We start from the raw sequence: 20350 nt of genomic DNA, 5'->3' as shown, positions 1-20350 counted from the left end.
GAACAAGTGTGGAGTGTCCTGGAGTGTGAAGGGTTTTCCTGGAAATTGTTGTACAGCTGTAAGATCTCATTTGAATACTTCTTGGGCAGTGCAGAGTGCCTATAAATTGCGTGAAAATGGTAATATTTTTTTTTCACTTAATTTGAATTTGGGGTCTCTTGAATTTAAATTGTCCTTACAAGGAGAAGATATGCATTAATATATATGTAATTACTTTGAATAAAATATCTTCTTGGGTTTCTACTTGTAATGAAATAGAAATCTTGAATTTATAGTAGAACAATAGCATTCTTAATGATGTGAATAGTTTCTTGATAATACTAATTACATTCAATCACAGATAACTCTCAATTAGTTTTTTATTAACATGCAAAATAATCTAACAGTTTATTAATATATTTTATAAATGTGTTGACAACAAACTATAACACACAGTTAGTGAATATACTATTATGTGTGCTTCATTTCATTTGTAAGTTAGATGACCTTAATGGAGCAACCAAGTTCTTTATATATAGTGACCGAATTCTGTGGAGAATCATGATCTTGTTAATTCACTAATTATAACAGCAGATAGTCTATTTATAATATTTGAAGACAAAAATTGTTACTTGCCTTTCATTTTCCCACAGAGGTTGTGGATACCCCACTCCTGGAACTGTTCAAGGCAAAGCTGGATGGTGCCCTGAGCAACCTGATCTAATAGTTACGAGTGGGTGGAAGCCCTACTCATGGAGCGGGGCTGGAACTAGATGATCTTCAGGGTTCCTTCCAAGCAAAACTTTCTATGATTCTATAATTCCATAATGAGGGCTATGGTATGTTTAAAATACATCTGCTCTTAAATAGTGGTTTATTGTTAAGGTAATGTGTATTCCTTTTTTTTTTTTTTTGTTTATCTCATCATGCTTTATTGCCAGTAAGACAAGAAGTTAAATAGATATTACTTCCTCATGAGATCTCTGCCTTCTAGTCAATAGCTTATTTAAAGATTGCAAAAGCTTTAAAAGTCCTTAACTACAGGTTTTTTTGGTTTTTTTTTGTTTTTGATAAAATCAAAACCAGAAAACAGGGTAGTGACTGAAAATTGAAGATAAACACACCAGAGAACTGGCATCTCTTGAAACACAAAATACTCAGTGCAAATGGAAGAAAAGTTTCAAGTTATTTTCTTGTCTATCAGACCATTTTGTTTGTTGTTGGTTTGGTTATTTATCATGAAAAGTACTAATACCTTGGCATCTGCTAGTTCTACAGCTGTTCCTAGCTTTAGTTTTTCACAGGAGAGGTATGATGCTGAATGCTGTCAGGATGTTGCAGATAAGATGTGACAAGGGGCAGATGCAGCTATGGAGGTCATGCAGCACCTCCTAGAAGCTTTCACACTGCATTATTGTCTTTTGACACCTTTTGGGACAGATAAATAAGTTAACAAGTTGGAACTTGAGATAGAAAGAAAAGATTCCCTGCACTGTTTTCTAAGTAGCACTTCCTCATGGTAAGCTCAGCAGCTATACAGTAGCCTGGAGATCTTAAGGCAAATGATTTTTTCTTAGGAACTAAATTTGAAAACTAAAGAGAAGTGAGTTCTCTAAGTGAGAACTATAGCTCCATCATTCAGATGTTTATTTTGGGTTTCATAGGTTTTTGTTGCTGATTTGTACAGAGAAGGTTAGATGTTTTATCAAGTTTGTACTATCCTGATAATTCCTGGAATCCAGCAGTATTTTTGCATTTACTCATATACATGTACTCAAACCCATGTCAGGAAGTATCTGGTTTCTTTCCAGTTTTTAAAAATTTTGATACTTAAATAATTTTGATCTTTCTAATTCCATAAGGTAAAGAAAGGTGGCTACCATATGAAATATAAATTGCAACTAATTAGTAAGGTACATAATTAAAGCTATAGCTTGGTCCACTTCAAGTTGTTAGTTATTATCTTGGGGAAATCCAATTAAATTTTGTAAAGGCAATCTAAGAACTGTAGTTTCACTGGTTTTCTTCACTGGTTTACTTTTAAGCAATATTAATTATAGTTTATGATTAAAATCTTTGGCAGAGGGAGCACTGAATACAGAGCAGAATTATCCCGGTGCAGAAACACTGTTTGGCTCTCTTTGTAAGGTAAAACTTGTTTCCCCAACAGAGGAACTATAAGAAAATATAAATTAGTGTTACTTGGGCAATTCAAGTCTGAGATCCCTAGTGATGTAAGGATCACAGGTGTGAAGTTTCGTCCTTCCCCATGCACAAATACAGGATGATTTTTCAAATAGTGAAATAATAATTGATCAGAGATGCTCTCTGATCCTTTGCTTCATAAAGTCTTGTAAATAATCACACATTTTTTTAAGAAAAGTTCAAGCAGCTTTATAAAACCTGATGCCAAAAACAAATTTTGCTTTTGGAGATAATCCCCAGTGGAATGACTTGCAGCTGAATAATGTTTTGTCTTTTTATTGACAGGTCTTAGCTTCTTTATGTCTGTTTGCTCACATCAACCTTGTTATTTTTTACTTTACAAGAAAGCAAACAGCCTGCAAATCTTTTCTGCAGACAAGTCAATACATTTTTATACATTCTGATGTTTTGTTTTCAGGGAAGTTCACATGGAGAGGTTGGGCATGAAGCCAGATGTCCTGGAGATAATTCCTAGAGCTTCAGCAAACTATGCACTTACTATCAACTGCTTTGAACAAATACTTCCCAACGGCAAGCTCACTGATGCTTGTCTGTTGACCTGAGTTCAAGAGGGAGAAGACTCATGATCTGTTGTTGCCTTAGAACACTGATCCATGCGCTGATTGGACAATGGAAGAAATTTTGAGGAAGGTGAGAGTGGGGAAAGATCCTGCTATTTTGAAAGTCTGAGTGTAGATTATATTTATCAGGGATGAGCAATTTGAGTGATAAAGTGATATGCTGTAATGAAAATTTTTAAAAGTCAATAGTGGTAATTTTAAATATTGAAATAATTTAGATTCCTATTTAAAAAATTTCTGTATCAGTATGAGTCACCTTAGAATCCCACTGCACTGATGAGGTGAACAAAAACCTTACTCTGAAAATACTTCTGCCTAAATCTCTGCTGCCATATTATGGATCGAGCCAGAGATTTCAGCCAGCAGGGGGAACTGCAGAAACAGCCAAAGCAAGAATTGTGCTGAAAGGACTAGGAATCAAATTGCCCCTGTATGTCTCTTTGGAGCCATTTTGATCCAGATCTCTGCACAAAATCACCTTCATGAGGGTTCTCATAAGATGTTTCCTTCTATCAACATCACCTGACAGAAAAAGGACATTGGGAACATATCGGAAGCAGCTACATATCAAACTGTGAGCTGTTGCAAGAAAGTTCTCGTTTTCATGCTTTCATGGATGATTAAAGCTAGATCTTACCTCTTTAGCTCACTTGTGATAATGTCATAAGATGGGGTGTCATAAACTCTTCAAGAGTTAAGATATACCACAACCACTCATTTCCTGTCATTCACCAGCTAAGTTAAACCATAAAATAAAAGTTGTGCTCTATTCATAATAGTTGAGTCTTTTCATTTATTATCTTATTTCCCAGATGTTTACAAACTGGTTTGATTCAGAAATTTTCAAGCCACAGTTCTCTAATGCAGGATGAATTTTCTCATACCCTGTGAATTTGAACCTTACTTAAAAAACTTGTTCTTTCATTTTTTTTTGGCCTCTACACTGCTGGTTTCTTAAAATTAATTTTGCTAAGTACGTAATTGAAACTTTCTTCTTGTGTTTTTTAATCTCCATGGTGTTTTAGCCAAAGAATTAAAATACAAGATATTTTTAAGGTCAAGGTCAATTATTTAGGAATCACAGCAGCAGCAGAGTTAGATACAAATACTCAGTGGGAATAACCAGGGGAACTTCCTAGGGACTGGGAGAGCTAAGTGTTATTTCAAGCTTGAAGAAGAAGGATTTGGAGAGCTTCAGGCTTCTCAGATTTAACTTTGATCCTTGGGAAGGTGGTGGAATTAATAATGATGAAAACTTTCCAAACCATGAAGGACAAGATAATGGCTGGGAATAGTCAGCAGGGGTTTAGGAAGGAGAAGTCATGCCTGATAATCTTCCATGACAAAATCACCAGTTCACTGGAAATGGGAGAAACGGGATATCATTTAACTTGACTTTAACCAGACTTTGTACACTGTCCTCCATGACATCCTCATAGACAAACTGATGGAAGTATAGACTTGGTAAGAGGACAGCAAGGCAGGCTGAAAACTGTCTGAACTGCTGGCTTAAAGGATTATGATTGGTGATACAAAGACCAGCTGGGTGCTGGTCACTAGGGGTAGAGCCCAGGGTTTGGTACTGGGCCATAGTTGTTTGAAATCAGGAAGCAGGCAAACTGTGCACGGTTCAGTGTTTCAGTGGGAACACTAAATTGGGGAATACTTTTCCTAAACCCTGTCAGTATTCAAAATAAAATTTTATTTCTAAGACATCCTTTAAAGTGAAGGATGGAATGAAACAGATTTCAGTGTGACAGTTCCTGACAAAAACTTACTATTTTGCAAATAACAGAGGCATAACTTTTGGTTTATTAGTCTCTCTATTTTTGTGTATATATGAACATTGAGATATGCCACATCTTTGGAACTTTTGCTTTTTCCTAACTCTCTGGCAATGTGATGATAAAGAAGTTATGTCAAAACAGGAATTATTTCATTCTAACATGATTAAAGGGAAGTGCAGAATACTAAGGCATTAGTACTCAAAAATGTCATCATACATGAATAGCACAGAGAAGGTGATAGCATGACTTCAGAAGTGGTGCCAGCAATTGGATTCAGTTATTCATTTCCTTCAAAGAAGTCTGGAGCCAGGGAAAGAATCAGCTGTGATCCCTGCTGCCCCCTGTGTAGTGGGAGATCCCATGATGAAGCCTTTGCAGTCCTGGATTTGAGGGGCTGTCAGGATACTTAGCGGTGTTGTCACAAGCCTGTCTTGCACAGGTAGGTACCAGAGACTGAAATAACTCCTTGTATGCATGGGCAGCTACTGCTTGGGTTGCTGCTAGGACTACACAAATGTCCAAAATCCTGTTTAAATGACTATGGAGCATATTTGTAACCTGAACAGTGCATTTGTTGTTGTATGCAGCAATGTTGTATGCTGGTTGAAGAGACCAATGTACATCCTGCAAACCTCTGCTTATTGGCGGAAACAAAATTCCACTACAACTTTGAAAGAAATATAGGCTATAGTTATGGATTATGTTTATGGTACATATATTGCTGAACTAATTATACATCCATTTGCTTTTATTGCATATAATGATACACTATGTACTATGAATTTAGAAAGCTACACAGCTTGGATCCCTCTGTGTTGAAAGTTTTCATCAACCATGAGTGGTTTGGTTCCTGGTCTTATCTTACAATCCTACGGGGCAATGAAATTATGCAACAGGGCAACACTAAGGCAATGGTAAGAGGGGTCCCAATCTTGGTGTTCCTGTCTGCATAGACAGATTTAAGTGTACATGATACCACATGAACATCTGTGATTTGCCCAGAAGATCTTTGGAAATCTACCTCTGTAGATTTTACCTGTCTTCAAAGTTTATTTATATGATACATCCTTGTCCAATTGTGTGTTTACCTGTAAGGAAGAAAACCTGTCAGGAAGATTCTGTGCTCAACTTGATGCAACTTTTCCTGGTCTTAAAATCAAGAGTCATACATGGTTAGAAAGGGAAAAGGGATTTTACCTTGGTATTTATTTTAAGGAGCCTTAGGTACACACATCCAGGTCATATGCATCGAAATGCACCCCGCCGAGTATCCCCAAAAGATCGGGTGTAACATTATAGGTTTTACTAATTATCATATCTATCAAAGATTCCCCAGTGAGAGGCTCAAGTGAGCCCCCCTCCCCAAGGAGCCTTCCCCTGGATAGTTCTATCTTAGTTTACAGAATGTGTTCTGGAGAGGACCTTGGGGTCTGGGGCACACTGATCCCTAGCTATGAAGCTTCTAAAATGTTTAGTCTCTTAGCTTGACAAACAAGTCCAACAATGTAGGGAAAAAGCACTAGGAATACAGAAGTTGTAAAAAGGTATAACGGGTATAAAAGAAAAGGCAAAAAATCTTTATGGCATCAAACTCACAACCCAGGCATGATAACAATAGAAATTCTGGAGACAATAATCTGCAACAGAAGATTATGAAATACATGTCAGATGCTAGAGTCATTATTCACAGTAAGTATACTATCTGAGTATACTCTGAGATATTGTATGTGCTCTTCTCAAACACATCTGTCAGGCAAGATATTACTGCTCAGCTTCATTTTTCCACTGTGATGTGTAGAAAACTCAAGGGGCCTCTGTTTATGATGCAAACCTAAAATATTCTGAACATAGTCAGTCATTGTAGAACATGGCCCAGTGTTGCTAGTTCAAAGCCAAACATTTTATGTTACCAAATAGTCCTTGTCATCTGGATAGTCAGTCTAAAGGTTGGTAATTCCCAGGTTCCCTCATCTGAGACTCAGTCTAGATAGCAATAAGCTGAGCAATCTCAGACATATCCTGTGAAGAGGTGTGTACCTCTGGGCAATTCCAGTTCTCTCAGGGTTTGCTGTGGTGTGGTGGTTGCCAGAGCACTGTGGCACCTCCCTAGAGCAGTTGGGCTGGGCTGGTAAATGCTGCAGTTGTTAAATTGGCATCCCTGGAGGGCTGCAGCTCTTCCAGCAGGACCCTGCTGCTCAGAAGCAGTGAGGAAGCTACTGAAAATAGCACTTGGGTGTACACCTGTACTTTGGCATATAGCACGGATTATATAGCACAGAAGCAGATCTTCTCATCTGAAACCAGTCCTAAGCCTGTTCCCAAACTGCTTTGGTCAAGTACCCTGGAGACTCTTCTGTCCTGATGCCCTGAGGTCACTCTTGCACAGCAAAGTTTTTGATACCCCTACCTCATTTTTCATTATGAACTTTGTATTGATTGTGGCAAACAGCCAAAACTCTCTGGGATGATGAACACTTGGTGAGAATGAAGAATAGTGCTGAAAATTGTGTAGATGTTAGTGGGGAGAAATACAGGGGAGAAAATGGATGTGAGTTAGCATTTTTTACTTAGATAAAACCACTCCTGTAGGTGTTCAGCCTCTATAAGTAGGTGACTACTTTCATGTGCATCAGAGAGCAGAGCTGTGATAATGATGGGTCTGATCTTTACAGCTGACGGGAGAGGGCAAAGAGGACCGAGCAGGCAGAGGATCCACTGGGATATGGAAGCAGGTTGCAGTCAAGATGATGGGAAAGTAGGCTTGTGGAAGTGGGCAGAGTCCCTGGTGCAAATGGTTGGTGTTACCCTTGACTCATGTGTGATATGTAGAATTGATTGTTGCATCCTGTTTTTGGGTTATGGCAGTGGAGACCCTTTCTGGGAGTGCCAGCTGTCCCTGTAAGCCAAAGGGTGGGTGGGAGGTGGATGCTGTGTATGTTGATAATTGGCCTGAGTGGCTGTTGCACCAGCATGGTAGCTCATCACTGTGGCTGTCAGGGAAAGCCTGGCTCTTCCAAAGGAGGGGTCACTCTGGGGATTCGTCTATGGTGTGAACACACAGGGAGTGAGGCTTTGTGTTATTATTGCTTCAGAAGGAAGAACCCTGACCTTTTTATTGCTTTGGTAGTAGTTTCATCAAAAACCAGTGCAATGGTTTAGGAGTTCAGTAGTATGTGGATCTAGATAGGAAAATGTTGTTTGAGTTAAAGGTGAAATCAGGCCTTAAACTCAGATTTGGTACAAAACTTTCTACCTGCTCTTTTTTTGTATCTTAATGGTAAAATTCTTCAGATGTAATTTTCAACTTGTCAGACTGGAGCCAAAAAGCAGTGACTTAATTAGTTTTGAATCTGATAAGAAAATGGCATGGTTCCAGATTATTGTGACCCATGTCTGTCCTGTGACAAAGGTACATCTGGGAAGGATCTCCACAGATACAGACCAATGGAAAAGAGTCCTTACCATGCCATCAACATCACAGAATGCTTCTTCCTGTCTTCAGATGTTTTCATACTTGAACAATGCCACTGATACAGCAATGTGAATTTGATAATTTTCAACAGAAAAAGTTAAATGAAGTAAATGACACTATATTAAATTGTGGCACTGACTACTGAAGCTGTATTTGATTTTTATCTTATATAACTTATGAATAAATGTGGAAGAAAAAAGAAGTTTTACAAACACTTTAAATCCCACTGTGAGTTCATTAGTCAAATGAGAAAGCAGTTGTAATTTTTAACAGGAATTTTTATATACCATCATAGGCCTGGAGCTGTAAACTTTAAATCCTTAATTTAAGTAACTTAATGGCTGCTGTAGCCATTAGCCTGGCATATAATCTCAGATAAATACCAAGGTAATTTTTTTGCCTCCCAGCATTTCTGAAGTAAAGAGTGTACAGTATCACAGAAAAAGTGAGCTATATGTTGCAAAAGAAACAGTTTTTACTGCTTTACAATGACTTCTTCAGTTTATTTTCTTACTAAGAATAAATGGTTTATCTGAAAAACAGAAAGTTAAATTATCACATGTATGAAAGTCTTTTCACATGCAGACAAAACAAAGATAAAGACGTGTGAAAGTCATTATTTTCTTATACATGCTGTATGTATGATGAGTACACTGAAGTTCTGCAGCCTGTATTTTTTTTTTTACGGTAAGAGCAGGTAATCAGAACAGTTCCTTCTGGCCTTACGATGAGTAAGGGTATTTGTGCATGTGAGTTCAGTGGATAGAAATTAAGATAGATTAGATAGTATTTATTTACTTCTTTATTCACTCATATTTAGAACAGCTATAAAATGAACACCCTTTCAGGCCCAGAACATATATGCAGTTAACACATTCCCGTTGCTGTGTTGGATGAATTTGTCTTTCCTCACACAGATTTGGTATCACACCATCTTCCTGATTTCCTATTTTGCAAAGTTATATTTCTTTACATCTTGAAATTTTAATGTCAGTTGTTAAAGTTCTACAATGACAGAAGTTTCACTTGTTTTACTTTCTGTGTATATTTTCCTTCTAGTAATATTGTCTTCCATCATTTTATGATATAAATCTCATATATTTGTGACAGTTAAATTGAGTACATTTTCCTTGTAAAATGTCAGTGATGCTCTAGAGATGGTGATGATCAGTTTAATTTAAAACAAAAGTTAATACTTGTGAATTTTTTAGTTGTATGAAAGAACAAACAGGTGCATGCATTTTAAGCAATTAAATATCTTGCATTTCACTTGGATGACACTAGATGGCCTTCCAAATATTTTTTTTTGGGTGGCTGTTCTATACCATGATATATGGAGTAGTATGGCATACATAAACTTCAGACCCAGAGTTTTGCCTGCTGACCTGAATTTTGCTCCTTATTAATCATGCTTGGGTACATAACTCTTCTAAACTAATTTTCAGAATACCACAGAACTACACTGCACTTTTTGTTGCCTTCCGTAGTAGTCTTTTATTGGTGTAGATGGCAGGATTTTTCCTTTCAATTTTGAGACAGGGCGAGTAAATAAATATTAGCAATTAATCTGTGGTGATTAGAGAGGGAAGAATTTTAATAAAATTAACCTGTCGAAGAACATATAATTTTGATATTGTGAATTGTATTGACCAAAAATGAGGTTTTGTCAGCATTTTTCTGAGCATGAATTATTTATTGCCAAAATAACATTTGAGAACTAAAGGCACGTGAAAATTAATCTTCCACTTCCAGCCACAATTGTTGTTAGTTAATTGTTTCAGTGATGAAAAGCCCCATTTGTTCCAATTTAGCTCAACCCAAAGTGCATCCCCAATCCCTTCCAGTTGGACAAAATCAATTTCACTATTAAAACTGATATGTGTGTAAAAATCACTCTGAAACTACCTGATCAATAAGGTGAAGGTACTATTAAACTGGAACAGGCAAGTTTCATCTAAACGAAAGGAATAAATTTGCCAACAGCGTTATCAAGTTTTCAGTGCAACAAGTAACATGTTTTACTTTGTTAATTTGAATTCCCTACGTTTACAAATTACCAAATGAGACTTGCAGTTTATTCAGACTCATTTCTTACTTCGATTGTCTTGTCAGCATGCTTGTAGGACATTTTATGCTCATTTTTCCACTGTAGACTCTAATCCTATAATAATTTTTCTTGTGGAGAACAACTTCTGCTCAGTGCAGTATCCTTCTTGTTGAGGATGTAGGCCAACTGCCACTGAAGAAAGCGGAAAGATTCCCACTGACTTGAGTTGAAATTCAAGCCCATGGGAAGCTAATCAGCACAGGAAATATGCACATACTTATCCCATTACTGTGCATTTGTGTCTAAGTAAACAGAGTACCACCAAACTTGTAAATTAAGCTGCCTCCAAAAGTTTTCCTACGTCTCATATATTGCCAGTATAGATTGACAGCACATATAAGTAAATCAGTGGTGACATCAGACATGTGCAGTCAGTCTATGAAGCTCCACACTTAATTTGGCCCCATGCTGTTTGTCTTTTCATGTGAACTAACATGACTGATGGCCTCATGGGTAGCAATTTGTGCTAGGCTACCATGTCTGGGTTCTATCTGAAATAAGGAGTTTAAACACTCAAGTTGTACAAGAATAGCAAGAGGATGACTGAGACAGGGAAGCAACTATTCATGTGTTACTTCTGGTTTTATTATTCATTTTCTTTCTTTCGTTTTATAAAATTTATGAAACATAAAGTGATAGTAGATTAAATCCCAGTCTCAGGTAGTGTGTAGATAGGAGTGTGAGATGACGCAATATTTTGTCAGCCTTCTGACTCCTGGGAGTTTCCAGTAGCAGCTAACAAATTCAAAATGGAGGTCTGATGAGTTTCCAATGGACTGTGATGCTGAAGAGACATGGTCATGTGAGGAGCCAGCTGTATTGTTTTTATTACCACTTCATATCTCTATAATTTGCTAAAGACTGGATTGTTCTGGTTGAGGTAAGCATAAGGCTGTAGGAAGACCAGATGCTCATTTAGCCGAAAAGGTGCCTTGAAGTCAAAACCTTTTGGGGTTTTTTTCCACTGAAAAAGGTAATACTTTTATATGAGCTATATCTGGACTAGAAAAGTAAACAAGACCAGGCACAAATTTGATAATTAGCACATGATTGACACTATGACTTATCTATCAGTGTGCTGTTCTTGCTCAGGATGGGCCACCCTCTCTGTGGCTGAGGAGAGAAAGGAGGACAGCATAGAGCTCAAGCTACGCTGTGCTCTTTGCCTGCAGGCCAAACAGTGGGCCCTAGACCATTTTATTTAGTAACAGACTGCATGAGGAGCTCAGGAAAGATCCAGATTCTCTCATTCATTTAATTAACACCTAGCATGAATTCTTATGTGATACTTTCAGAAACTGTAACTTAAGTTGGCTGTTTCTGTCAACATATTTTCAACGCTTGCACTTGACAAATAAGTAAAAGCTATCTAAAGACATCTGGTTATTGTCTCATAGTCTTGAAGAAAAATTGCAGATGGCTATAAGATAGTCTAAATCAAGATGATCCTGGAAGTACCTTTCATCTCGTAACAGAGCAGTGAAGTATTGTAAAGAGCATGTTCATCTATTTATACAATAAAATTATTATTTTTAAAAATAATATTATAGTGAGAGTTAAAGTGCTTTCTTGATGTTGCAAGTACATATAATGTGGCATAAAGTGGCAGCTATCCTCCAAGAATGAGTTCTGGTCAGAGCTTAACACTGATCAAGTTAATTTCTAAGCCCTTCTCTTTTTCCCAGCCTTAATTGATAGATAAATTGTGGCAGCACTAGCTGCAAATAATGGCATAAAAAGTTTGCTACACTGTATTTCAGTTCTATGAGGAAAAGGTTAAGGCCCTCTTCATTACACTGCCCCTTTCAGAACAAGCTCTTAGTTCAAACATCAGAGCTTTTTTTGAAGAGCTTTGATTTTGAAGCATGCCACTCTATGGACTATGACATGTTGTAAACAAAGATTGAGTAAAATATCCAACATTATAAGTGTTACTCAAAATAGCACCCAGATAAATAAAGATCAGGTTTCAATTCCTGCAATTAAGAGAACATGGATTGTGTGGAGATTGTATTGGGACCAGATGACTTCTCAGCTACCATCTCTGTGACTTTTCTTCTGAATCACTGTCACTGCTGGTCTATCTATTATGATTTATTTTATTTAAAATGCAAGGCTTTTGTAACAACAGTTTGTTTATATTTTCATAGTGTCCAATGTAAAAAGTTTGTGGTCTATGACTAAGAAATGAACTAAAGAGCTATTAAAATAATAATGCCTCATCTACATCATGTCTTATCAAATTTGTTGCTTGCCTTACTCAAATACAGAACCAGTGGTGAATTCTTATAATGGTTATACAGTATTTATGCTGTATTTCTGATTGTCATAGATATGAACAGTAATATTTTATAAATACAGTATATCTCAGCAGCATAACCAGAAGTTTAAAAGTGAGCAATGGGGGAAATTATTAAATTCCAGAGTTGAAGAACAGCTGCAGAGGACAGAGGCTGACACTATAATGCTTGAATAAATATTGCCCAGATCTTGGTATTGAATATCCTGTTTAGTCCACCAGCTGTGTCAGAATTCATCCCTGGCCTGGTTCTGTCTTTCTGCAGTGGGAGGGGCAGGAACCAAAAGGTCAGTTCTCTCTTTTGCTTTGTTTTCCTTTCAGTAGAGGTTTTTATAACAAAGGTGTCTTGATTTGTGTGACTGTTTACATGCTTTCCTCAGCAGCCTTGGATGGTTAAGTGCTTTTACATGGAGGAATACGTCAAGCACCAGCGTGGGAATTCTTTGGATACACTTGAAGCAAGATAATGTTTATCATAATCCTGCATCCAGCTGGACCATGCAGAGTAGCATTATCCTAAAAGAGTGATCTGAAGCAATGGAAGCACCAGTTCTCTCCCATCATATTGCACCTTTCATATGTTGCCAGCATGTCTTTATGAACAGTGGTTATGCTTAGATTAGCAATCAGAGACCTTGGCACCAGGAAGGACAGCAGCAAATTGGTGAATGGAACTGTATTTATCAGTCATAATCAAAAGATGCAGGAGACATTTCCGTTTTGCATGGAGGCTACTTGTTCCTTCTTGTTGGACAGCTAAAGGCAGTAGGACTGTATTTCAGCTAGTCGATAGCGTGGGGCAGAGGTTTCACTCTGCCTCTAAGATTAAGTGCTGTGGTCAGGCTTACACCTATGTGGTTAAAATCTTCCCCTCCCCCCCCCCCCCCACCAGAGTGAATTAACGTATTCCACCCCTTGTGAATGGCCCCCTTATGAGCCCTTTGCTCCTGCTCTTTTACAAGCTGTTCCTCCGTGCCTGGCATGTCATGTGCCACATCAGTGTGAAGAAGCCTGCTAACAATTGAACAGTGTGGATGACAGCAAAATAAGGCTCAAATCTATGCACTGTTCACTGTACTACTGATGTTCTAGAGGTCTTCAACATCAAACTCCCTTGAATTAGAGACATGAAACTGCTAGTAGAGCCCTGCCAGGAAGAGGCCCTATGCTCATGCTTGCTAACCTCTGTGCATTATCCCAGCATCCGGCCCAGGAAGCTGAGCTGGGCAGCTGACACAGAAACACAGAAATGTAGTTTTCAGGGATAAAAAATGGGAAGCTTGCTGTGTTCTGCTGTCTGTGCAATTAAATGGGGTTTTATCACTTCCAAGCAGAGTCTTAGCAACAATGTAGTGTCTTCTCCAGCCCAAACAATAAACTCTATCATGGGAAAGTCTCTGTACGTTGAATAAAACCTGTGGTGATATAATCAACAATCGAAAAGAATTAAGATATTGCCACAGGTACAGTGTAGCTTTAACAAAGAAGATATTTTTGTATGTGACTAATGTGATTAACTTCTAATTACAACCTCTGAATAGATTTGAAAAGAATCAAACTTGAACTTCAGTGTATTTTTTAAATAACTAAAAGAGCAGTCACAAAGGGAAGAAGATCGACAGATGGAACCTAAGCTATAACATCAGAAAGATCACTAAGTCTGTTACTACTTTCAGTACATCCATTTGAGTGTTCAAGATGTTGATCCAGGTATTAAGCACATTGGGTACTTAACATTCCCTTAGCATAAGTAAAGCACAACAATAGTTTGAAAACCTTATATTGCTATGTCATTTCACATAAATGTACACACACATATCTTAGGTCTTACATCCTCATCACTATTTCTTGCAGATATGTCACTTGTATTTGATTAATTTATATTAAAATGTAGCAATTTCTTATTGAATCTCTTTCTGAGTTCTCCATTACTTGTGTCTATATATTTACTTTCTTTTTGCTTTAGAGAACAGCCATTTCTCTGCAGTTCAGATGTTCCCTCTGTGTTTCAAAGATATTATACGTGACACTCACTCAATCCTATTTATTATCTTTTAGCAAAAAATGAATTAGAAACAATGAAGCAAAGTTCTTCATTGTCAACACCCTCTTGGTATGGCAGAGCACAGCAGTTCTGGCTGAAACACCATGCTAAAATGATTTAGAATCTCTAATCCTGTTAGCATTAGTATCCCTTTACCACTAAGGAAGAGATGCTGTTAAAAAATGGCATAGAAAAGTCTGTGTCCACACTGTTAAAATCTCTTAGGTCCAAAGCAGGTTGCTTGCATCCAGCCTATCTTTTGAGAATGGTCCCTGTCTGGGGATATCCCTGGCCTGAACTATCAAACTGTGTCCAAGAACTGTTTGGGTGTGCACATATCAGCATATCAGCACAGGCCAAAATTCTGGTAGCAGCAGTTTAACAGCAAAGAAAATGAATGACTAGGAGATATCTCCAACACTGTTTAATTTCTCAGTATGGATATAACCAGGAGCTATCGTTCCTTTCCACATGGTCATGCAACCATAGCAAACAGGGTGTCAGTGGTTTTATCATGTTAAAATGTGGTAAAAATTCTGACAGGTAATCTTTTGTCTCCTTATGCAACAGAAAAGATGTAGCATCTTACATGCACACAGGTAGTCATTTGGGCTGAAATGCATTCATGGATGGGGTTCTTTTATCATCACATCTCTGTGCTCTGGAGAACACGATGCTCTAATTGTCGTTCTTCTTGATAGGCATTGCCAATACACACTGTAATTTTTAATGCTTTGTTAAAAACTTTATTTTATGCTATGTGAAGGACCTGTATTTCATAAAGATCTGTTTTCTCATTTCCTGCATGCTCTCTGATGCTTTATTTCAAGAATATTTGATTTTTTATAGTGTTCTTTCTGGAATACCTGTACTTTACTGGATTATTTTGCTTCTGAAACACTCAGTTGATATTGTGTTTGTTTGTTTTATTTTGTTAGTCGATACTGGCAATCTCTGATCTTTCAGCCTTTTGTAAATTTAATAAGTGTGTTATTGTATATTTAATTAACATGCCACTTTACTATAGGTGTATTTAGAGAAGTGAAGGGAGAAATGCTCCTATGCTACCTAGACTGAAATTCCTTCTACTTTGGCTTCCTTGAAAAATGTTCTTTAGTACAAACTGCAAAATTTTTAGGCAAGTACATCTCTTGGAGAGTGCTGATCACTGTAGTTCTCCTTGCTGGCTCTCCAAAATGTGACAGAACTCATCAGCTCTGGCGCTAACAGCATGCTAACATGATTAGAGACTCTATATCATTTTCACGTGGTGTTAAAGTCACAACTGCTCTGTTCTGCCATACCACGAGGGTTCTAATTTAATGACATTAGGAGACAGAAAATTCATTGCTTCTCTTGAGGTTTTGGTCCATTCCTTAACCACCTTCATTGCTAAAAGATGCATCTTGTTTCTAATTTAAATCAATTTGCTTTGACTTTCAGTCACTACCATTTTTTACTTTGCTCAAGTATTTCAAGGTCTGAAATTCTTCCTGTACTTCAATGCTGTAATCAGATCTTCTTTCAGTGTTTTTCTTTTTTGTTTGCTTGCTTGTTTTTCTAATTATGCACAGTAACAATTAATGTTAACAATGCACAAAAATAATATTTAATTTTGTAATTCCATTTTTATAAGGTATATTCTTAAAATAATTTTGAATCCATTTGTGAAATATTTCTAAAATCTTTTATGCATGAGAACTTGAAAGATTTAGAGATGTAGTAGGACAAAAAAGGATTTATTTTATTATCTATTTTCTTGTTTATAGATAGATTAAATCTATTTTAGAGGAAACAACTATTTTGGAGATGAGTACAGTATTCATCATCAGTAGTCAATGTCAGATTATCAGCAGAAAAATCTCTTCTATTTTACATACTTGATTTGGAGTCATACTTCTGTGTCTAGGACTAGATGGCCTTTAGACTAGAGCTTTGAAGAAATGTCCATGTAAAATTGCTTATTTGCTGTCAAGAATATATATTATAGTGTCTGTGGAATTGGAAGTGGTCTGTATGAGTGGAAAAAAATATAGTGTGCATATGTGTTTACATTTAAGAAAACCAAAAAATAATACTGACTTCCTAGCTACAGACTTGGCAGCATAGCCTTAATAATACAGAACATTTTAGAACAGTTACAAAAGTGAAGAAGCTCTTCAGATGAGGAAGTCAATAAAAATGAGGTAAGATACAACATGGTTTTAACAAATACAGAATGAGTGAAGCTAATGTGATACTTTCCTAAGAGGAGATAACTGATTTTCCAGACAAGTGAACTGCAGCAGATCTCATCTATCTAGAAGACAATGTAGCCTTTGAATGTAGTGCCTCACAAGAGGTTATTAGTTCAACAGCAGTTCTATGTGTATACATATCTGGATAAAAAAAGGCTATGTTGGATGAAGTTGAAAGGGAAACTGTTGTGTTGGAAGGAAGTCATTACATAGAAGTTTCTCAAAGATCCATCTTCAGACCGTTTTGTTTAATATTGTCATAAATAAAGTGGGCAGAACTAGACACATGCTAGAAAAATTACTAAGGTCACAAAATAACCTTAAAAAAAAGCAGGAAGAGAATATAATTTGGTAGGAAAACTGAATGACCACAAGAACTGACAGCAATTGTTTTATTAGGAAAGAGTTTTAATAGACAGGGAATGTAGTCATGAGTTAGGGACTGAAAGTTGTTATGGTAATGGTTCTTTTTCTATACAAGACAGAATAAAAAATATGGACAAAAGCAGACATGAGAAGAATGAATGCTACCTGAGGAGATTTTGAGCATTTGAGCAAAGCATTTCTAGTGGTAGTAGACAGGTACTTGTCTCATAAGACCTCTGAGTCTTGGTGTTCAAGACTGAGAAAGATACATTTACAAAATTAGGAACAGGTGGAAAGAAAGACTGTCAAATGCCAGGAAACTTTTCCTTGAGGAGAGGCTGGAAAGGAGGCTTGCTTGCTTAGTCTTGCAAAATGGAGATTGAAAAAAGGTGTGATTAATCACCAGTGGGCAGAAGAGGGAAGATGTATTTGAGTTAAATTAGTGTTGGCACAAGTACATAAATTAATTTAAATGTGAAATTAAGAGAAACCTGGGATTTTCATGTGAATGCTGTGAAAATTTGGAACAGTCTTCTAGAAGAAAGAAGGCAAAATCTTCATTTGTTTCAGTGGAACTATAACAATTTATTTAAAAGATTGTGTTGTAGGTCGTCTTCATTAACAGATGGCTAGAGCTGATGACGTGGGGGGTATTTTGAGCATGGTGTCATGTTTATCATCTTCCATTTTGATGCTTATTACCTCATTTGCAGAAGAGCACAATATCCAACAGGCTTTGCAGCCTATTCTCTGGGGAAGTGCTACAACTCTGATGATGACTTTTAAAATTGGGTTCAAAGTTGGTGACCCAGGCTCACACAAGAGGCATGCTGCAGAGCTAGGTTTTAAATGCAAACTTTCAAAGTCCTAGATGCATGTCTTAAGCATACAAATATCCTTTTGCTTACATCTTTGCACTTATGTTTCTTCATAAGTCTTAATTTATCTGTCATAGATCTTCTTTTCTGGCAGTAATCTAAGTGGAAGATAAGAGAGTATGTGTTTTGTCTGCTCTTGAGCTGCAATGAAATCCACAGTACAGATACTACACAAAATTCACACCTGGTTAAGCCAAACAAGGAATTAATTCACCACTTACAGTGGGCAGACAGGTGTTCAGCCATCTCCAGGAGAGCAGGGCTCCATCACACGTAACAGTGACTTGGGAAGACAATCACCACCACTCTGAATGTCTTCCCTTCCTCCTTCTTTTCCCAGTTCTATATGCTGAGAGTGATGCCGTATGGTATGGAATATTCCTTGGGTCAGCTGGAGTCAGTTGTCCCAATTGTGTCCCCTCCCAACTCCTTGTGCATCCCCTCCTCACTGTTCAGGCAGTAAAAGCAGAAAAGGCCTTGATGGTGTGTAAGTGCTGCTCAGCAGTAACAAAATCATCTCTGAATTATAGACACTGTTTTTCAGCACTAGTCCAAAACACAGCCTCATACCAGCCACTGAGAAGAAAATTAACTCTACCCCAACAAAAACTGGCACAGCACATGAATATCTATTTGTCTTTTATAACATTAACTTCAAAATACCTTAAAGATGGGTGACTTCATTACTTTCAAACCCCTTATCTCCTTGGGGCTTGGCAAATTTGGAGAAATACGTTGCATATTATTATTATTAGTTGTAGTACTCTATGGGATTTTTATGATGCATACACAAATTATCTTTTTTCTTTTGTTGAAAAGTAGAGAACTCAAGATATTTTTGAAAATCTTTTACAGTAGTATACTGAGTACCTAGTATGCTTGCAGTGATATCTGACAATTTAGAGAAGCTGATATGTCATAACAGAATAAATGTACTCATAAAGAACATTAGGCGCATCATTTCTATCCTTTTAAACATTTCACGAATTTTGTGTTCAAATAGGCAGTCCAAAATATTAACTTGTAAGAATTTTCATTAATTTGGGAGAGCTTACCATAAACTGAGATGTTTTAAAAAGCATATTGGATTTTTATAGCCAAGTGATGAAAGAGGCTGGCTTTTAAAAAGTACTGCTGTAAAATTAAATTATTTTTCTTATAGGGTGGAAGGAAACAATATTTAAGATCCAATTTGCTTGAAAGATAAAAGCAAAAAAAGGCTGCAGATTATTGATTTGAATCTAGAAAGAAATTAAATGCCTCCTCCTTATATCAAGTTTGATTTGCAAATTTTAAACTATTATAAAATGCTATTAAAGTATTTTAGTTTATTTTTGAGGTAATTTTGAATGACTGCTTCTCAGTGAAAGAGATAGCTTTTGAGAGCTGCCATTTTCTTGGTTGAGCACATACCACTTGGCACATAAATATTAATAATTTGCTTTAGATAAAAAATTTGCCACAAAATCAAGCTGCCATTCAATATTTTTAAAATTTTCTATTACTTTTGTATGTTTGACTTTTCTAGACTGCAAAAATTCATGCAGAATTATCAGGGGAAAAAACTCTCTAAGTTGCATCTCGTTTCCAGTTTCATGGTTATTTATGTATTAGAGTCCCGGGGCTTGAGAGTACCTAAAGTGCAGTTTTCAGTGGTGAAAAAATCTTCAAAACAGATATGTAAGGTGAGGTAGGCTGCTCATGCCATTTAAACTTCACAGGCTTCTGCACAAAGTTGACAGGCCTGTGGCACATTTTTAGTGTGGTAGCTGAAGGTCAGGAAGGATATCACAAAGAACTTAAAATTGTTTGTGAGCATAACTGATGCCAAACATTTGCATGTGAGAAAACCACACTTCTGAAGTTTACTTTTCAATCTCACATTTATAAATTATTAGATTTTTACATTTTCAAAACAATACATTATTGAGGCTGCTCAGATATACTAAGTTCAAATAAACACAGAGATTTAATTTTTGCTTGACTACCCCTTTAAGTTTCACAACACGTTGCCACATACAGAATAGTGAATGTCTTTGAGTTCTGAAGGAAAAGAACAAAAAAATTGTCAAAACATGTATTTTCCACAACTATTTTTACTTTGAGAGATTGTGAACAATTTCATGGCTAGCTTTAAAACAACAACAAAAAACTGACCAGGTCTATGATTTATATTAATTTGTATACAATTGTATGCAGTTACTGCTCACATTCTAAGCCCTATAAAATACTGGCTTCCTTCAAAGCACGCTGATACTGAAGAGAAGCACAGGTGTCTTTTAATGCACTGTCTACTAAAATTTTGCAATTTTTTCTTGCAAATTCCTGCAATACCTTTTATTTTTATGCATATTGCCAACAGAGAAATGATTAAAATCTCATAACACTGTACTGC

General features: G+C 36.8%; 1 long non-coding RNA gene across 2 annotated transcripts in view; it reads left to right on the top strand.

Annotated features, from left to right (window-relative positions):
* Nucleotides 1–3505, top strand: part of LOC125324043 — a 142921-nt gene extending 139416 nt beyond the window's left edge. For both annotated transcript variants that reach the window (XR_007202765.1, XR_007202763.1), the window contains 2 exons: nucleotides 633–818; nucleotides 2603–3505. This is a non-coding gene — a long non-coding RNA (uncharacterized LOC125324043). The remainder of the gene's footprint in view (nucleotides 1–632; nucleotides 819–2602) is intronic.
* The last annotated feature ends 16845 nt before the right edge of the window (nucleotides 3506–20350 follow it).

Source organism: Corvus hawaiiensis, chromosome 3 (assembly GCF_020740725.1).
Source record: "Corvus hawaiiensis isolate bCorHaw1 chromosome 3, bCorHaw1.pri.cur, whole genome shotgun sequence".
NCBI lineage: Eukaryota > Metazoa > Chordata > Aves > Passeriformes > Corvidae > Corvus > Corvus hawaiiensis.
The sequence above is the reverse complement of the archived record's forward strand: the minus strand, read 5'-3'. Positions and strand labels throughout refer to the sequence as shown.